The following is a 5,980-nucleotide window of genomic DNA, read 5'->3' on the forward strand; positions in this document are numbered from 1 at the left end:
TGTGTCTCGTCTTTTGGCTGGTTAAGTATGAACCCATAACAACGCGCCCAGTCATCAACCTTGTTAAAGCTTCTGTCGTTCAGCACGAACCACCGATAACCTGAAAGTCTTGTAAGATATTTCTTGCTTGGCTCGCGCAGCTCGGTTGTCAGCATGTATACTTATGGTGTCAGCAAGGACGGAACATAGACGACAGATGGCACTTCGAGGTGTAACCAAGAGGCATTTGTTGTGCCTTCAGCGTTTGTCAAAGTCTGCAAAAGCACATTTAGAGGACACATTATGGTAGCCCTTCAAACTAGGCCCTCTACTACACACATCCACCAGGTCAATGAGGTTCCGCATGATTTCGAAAGCAAAGGATGACGTGGTTAAGGGGCTTACCCCCACTGCAGTAGAGTTGAATAACTTGTCGAAGATGTAGGCTTAGACGTTCTTGTACAAGTCATGTCTGTCATGTCTTGTCATGTCATGTCATTTGATATGAAGTGCCTTCCCGTTAAACAGCACCGACGATCCGTCGCTTCTCCAATGCGCTACAGCTGCGTCAATAAACACTATGCCCTTTACTCCTGATTCTTTGATGAGATGCGCCACCCATGAAGTCTGGGGCAGGCTAACACAGGATGCTGCTCTAAAAAAGTCGTTCGAACAATGAGTGGCATGAACCGTTCTCACTACTCTTTGCAGCACAACTGATTTCATCGAAGGCGTTTCCGCAATAACCGCTGGGGAAGGATCTGTGTTGCTAGTTGGAGTGGGCACGATGCTGCTATCATTAGTCGGGTCGCTCACAGAAGGAGCAGCAGGAAACGATAGCTGTTTCACGTGCTTTCGAGTACTTTGTAATCTTTGTGGAGAGGTAGTTTGATGTGCCATCGACATTAGATGGTACAGCGTCTTTTGAAAGGCCCGCTCTTCTTTTTCCCCACATTAGTACATGAGCGTCAATTTCCGCAGACCACGTCTTCGGATAAAATAGGAGGCGAGCTGCTTTTCATAAACACGATCCGTCTTTTGGAGTGTGCGGTCTTTAGGAGGTATTGCTCGTCTCCATGCTTCCTGCCTTGCTTCATCGTTTGGCGACTTGAAAAGCGAGTACGTTTCTGTACAAGACTTGTAACCAGTGCTATAAAAGGGCCCGAAGCACTTACCCATTATTTACGTTCATCAGAAAGTTCGAAGGTTAGGACGCACCTGAGAGGCAAGTGAAAAATGCGTTGACAACACACATGGGCAGCAACACAACGGCAATTGCAAAGCGAAGTCGACGCGCGAGAAGTGAAGCGGGCGCAGCAGGCGGGCGCTACAGTTGCTCAATAAATTTCAGAGTACCGCGATTCCTTTCCACGCGCAGCTGGCTCACCGATTAGTCAGCATCGATCACGCGGTGTACCGTGGCTCGCCTTCGCCATCAAGCTTCCAAACAGTCACAGCAAGGATGCCTTCCACCACAGTGCGCGTGCGAAGGTTGCTGTATTTCGCATCTGGGATTGGTTGCTTGTTCTTTTTTTTTCCTGTACGAAGCGCTTAGCGGCAGGATGCCGGGCTCTTGCGTTCTCGGCTGCAGCAACCTGCATAAGTCCGGAAAGATTTTTAAGGCGGAAACTTTTCTGGCTAGCTGCTCTAACGAAAATGTGTTCGCGTGATCTGCGCGCTTGTGTCACTGTCAAATAGCGGACGTGTGAGGAGGGAGACTAAGAATGAAAACGATTTATGATAGGTGATGAATAAAAGGTTTCAATAGACATGGATGTATTTAATGACTAATGCTAATTACTAATATTGATGATTAATAATGGCTTGTAACGACCAGTATGTCAAACTACGACTTGTAATTACCGCAACTGATTGGAAATTGGTAAAACCGCTTTGCAATTAGTGGTAATGACTAGAATGAGTAGGCATGACTCATCGTGACTGCTAATGAATACGAAACGACCAATGTTTCAAACCATGACATGTAATGATGACAACTGACTGAAATGGGTAAATATGCTTAGCAATGGGTAGTAATGACTACACCGAGTAGGTATGACTCATCATGAGTACGAAACAAGAAATATGTCAAACGACGACTTGATATAATGGAATTGATTCGAAATGAGTAAAATGACTGGGCGTGACTGTAACTACTACGAAACGACCGATTCGAGAACCGGTAACTTGTAATATCCGCAACTGATTGCAAATGCTTGAAAATGCTTAATTTCAGTGGCAATGACTGCGGTCACTAGAAATGACCCATCATGACTACGAAACGACCAATATGTAAAACGACGACTTGAAATGACCGCAAATGATTGTTTATTGGTTCCCTAAATATGAAGTGCACGTTAGGCCGGAGAGGCGGTGAGAAAATTTCTGCAGCACAACGGGTTTTCACCGCCATTTATTAGGCAGAGGAGTCATGCTTGTAGTACCATCGAAGGAAACCTCTTAGGTTTATTATATAAAGCATCTGTGGATTCAAATCCCGTGATTTATTATAAAGAGCCTGTCACTTATTATAAAAAGCAAAAGCAACTGACGTTTCAGCGTAATTAGTGAAATAGCATGAGGCACTAATCGAACACCAGTCATTGCAATACTCCAGGCAGTCAAGCAGCTCAATTCGCTTCACATTGATACCGAAATGCAGGTTGTGAGAGTTAATTATTGTTGATAAATTTTAAAAATTATGAGGCCTACTCATCTGCGCCTTTAAGGGTATGAAGTGATAGTGTAGGCTACCAGCCCATATATAAAGCCTCGCTTTAACCATTCCTTATGAACGCGCCTGCGTGGCCTCAGGGTAACGTGAATGCAAGGGTCCGGAATGCTGATACTGATAGCAGCCTCCGATATGAATGGAGATGTCCGAATTCGTAGCTCCTGCCAAAGGCAATATCAGGCAATCCTACGTCCACTTATTGCTCGGCCATGTCAGCTACGACTGCCAGTGCCACACTCGTGTTTTTCGCTCACAAAGCTAACACCGCGGCGGAGGGCAGCAAAAATTGGATTTTTGCTGAACGGGGATATTGACATTATCGCTTTAATATGCTCGCGCATTCTAGCGTATTGCCGGTCAGTTATAGCAAGTGGAACAATGACGCCTCTGTGTCGCGTCCCAACTCGCGGATATATGAGCGTTTCAAAACAAATGATCATATAACTTAGGTACCGAACCACATTGTCAGGCATATGTTCCACTTCAAACATTTAGCCTCCGTCTTACTCTCTCACACACGGTACGTACAAAATATAGCCCAGAATGACAGGTTTCTTGTCAGTTAAGATATAAACGTAGTGTTTAGAAGCACTTCGTGTAGAGCGTTATTGTCAGCGAGTCATCTAGAATGTTGACAATACAAAATTTGTACCTATTCTTGAATGCTATGCCAAAGTGTCCAGGGTTTGAAGAGGAAAATACTTAGTAGAGGTAAGCTTAGACACCTAGTACACAACGAAAGCTTGCTGACATTAGCAGCCTAGGTTTCTTCAACGCAGTCAAACTTTTGTATTTCAGAGGCGTCTAGCTGCGTCAGTGCATGCGTGAATCCCCACTGTTCACGTATTCCTTCGTTACACTAGCGGTAGCTTTGCCTATCGCTATAATGAAGCGCCGAGGTGATATGATGTAAGAAGCTACTTTGCTGGGTATCTTTTCTCGTGGGCGCCTTCACTTGTAGTGGAATAAGTGACAGCATTAAAACATATAATTCCGACACAAAAATTTATATATGTAGAATTTCTGCATCATAATGTTTGCCTGCACAAATGGCTCTAAAATTCTTGTAGTTCTGCGAGAAAGCAGCTCGTAGCGACGTCAGCAAACATTTGCAGCTAGCATTTGGGCGGTCTACTAGTGTGTTACACCTATACTGAATATAGCGTGCTCTTTGAAACCATAATGGTCAGATAGAACATCGGAGGACGCAGAATATTCCTTACGATAATGTGCGTACCAAAGAAACACAGGCGAATACACGTGGAAGACAGGAGCTGAACTTTCAACCGACATTTGTTTGGTGAAACTGCTATTTAAATATTGAATAAAAACAAAAATAGTGAAAAAATGTCTTTCTGAACCATTTTGTCAAAAGTGCAGCTCTGCATTTCTTCGGCGTCTTTTCCTGTGTTGCGCTGATGTAGCCCGCACTCTTACCGTACTGAGCGTTAGGAACCAGCTACCAGAATAGAAATGTTAAAAAAGATATCTCTGGCTTGCAGATAACACTGCTTTTGAAAGTTCGAGGTTTTCAGTTTAGCCAAGAGGACACAAGTGACGTGGGTTGTAATTCTATAAAATTTAATAAATTATATTTTTATTTCATAGTATTTATATGGATGTATCTGAAGAACAGAGATTCTCCAATAGACCATATATGATTCATAGATAACAAAGTTCATGCGAATGAATCTGAGGCACATTAAAAAAAGCGGTTGGAAGCTTCATGGCTGAAAAGCAGATAGGTGTTTTGAGGTTATAGGCCCAGGCATGAAAACTTACAGTAAACGCTTCATTATGGAAAGATTTTCACTGGACGCTCCTGTCTGCGGTCCATTCGTCCGTACACACACACACCCGCTCATTCGCTCCCATTTTTACCCACTTATCACTAGCCTAGAGGTGGGTCCTCCGCCGGCTACTCAGCTTTTGTCTACTGTTGGTCTGCTTATCTTTCTGCAATGAAACTTCAGACTTCACCAATAATGTTGAAAACTGCCACTGTGGCTTTCAGCCTGAATTCTTCCGATTATTTCTGCTTACTGCTAACGATTTGAAAAAAAAAAAATGTCTGGAACAATGCTTCCCGAGATGTTGCCTCAAAATCATGCTGCTGGTGGTGTGTGAAAGACATGAAGGAAAATAAGCGGAGGAGAAATGTTGGGTAGTAAACATGAAGCCTAATCACAAAAAGTAAAATTAATGGCAATCTGGCGGCGTGTGCGCTTATACCTAACGACATGCCGCGTGTGTGCGGATGCTAGCGAAATAAAAAAATACAGAAAACAGGACGTTAGAGGTTAAGCATGGTTTGAGTCTAGTGATAAAAGCAGAAGCTCTGTTAAGCATACTTTCGTACGATGTAAGGTTTTACGCTGTTTGTAAGGTTTGGATTGAGGCCGCTCAAGCTTCGCCTTAAGGGTAGATGTGATATCGCCTTTAAGGCAGACAACACATAGCAAACAGTGTTTCTGTCATATTCGAATTAATCATATATGTAAATGATTTCTTAGTGAGGAATGCCTTAAATTGATATAGTGATTTGAAATTCATTTAATTTTGCTTGTTCTATACATGTTAACAACGACAAAGGTGTTTCCCCAGACTGTCCCTCCAGAAATACTGCGAGAGAAGAATCCCAGAATGAACCAATGGAAAATGTGTTTCTAGCTTATGAAACACATCGCCAAAAGCATGAACCAATAAAGGCACAAAATAAATATATTTGCCTTAACATGACGCTGAAGCCTTGTCACCTTGAAACTGTATTTGTTTGAGTACATTGTTCTATCATGTTAGCAGGCATGTATATTAATTGGCGCCGAGCCCTTAAAAGGTTATTATGAGGAAGCATTCATTGGCTCATCACTGACGTGAGCAGAAAGTAAAGAAAGCCAGTCCAACACAACCCAAATAACAGGTAAAAATGAGCAAAATACGGAATCCAGTCAAGATTACTTGCGATTACTTAAATTAATGCCATATTAACATTGCATAATCACAAGCCACATTAGTCAGCTCGATTTCAAGTCACAGCCAAGAATCTAATCCAGAATCCACATAACAGTCTAATACCAAATCTAGCCATGATTATTTGTCTATAACCATTAATGACAGTGCACAATGACTTGCAACATTAGCCGTTGCCCTAATCTAAGTCAGAGCCAAAAACGCAATTCAGAATCCACATTACAAGCCAGCCAGAGTCAAAGCAAGAGTCCATGTGTTCTTTCGCACTGCCGCCCGTAGGAAGCCTTCAGTGTACCA

The sequence above is a fragment of the Amblyomma maculatum genome, chromosome 10 (assembly GCF_055883805.1).
Source record: "Amblyomma maculatum isolate TAMU_Amacu chromosome 10, ASM5588380v1, whole genome shotgun sequence".
Taxonomy (NCBI): Eukaryota; Metazoa; Arthropoda; class Arachnida; order Ixodida; family Ixodidae; genus Amblyomma; species Amblyomma maculatum.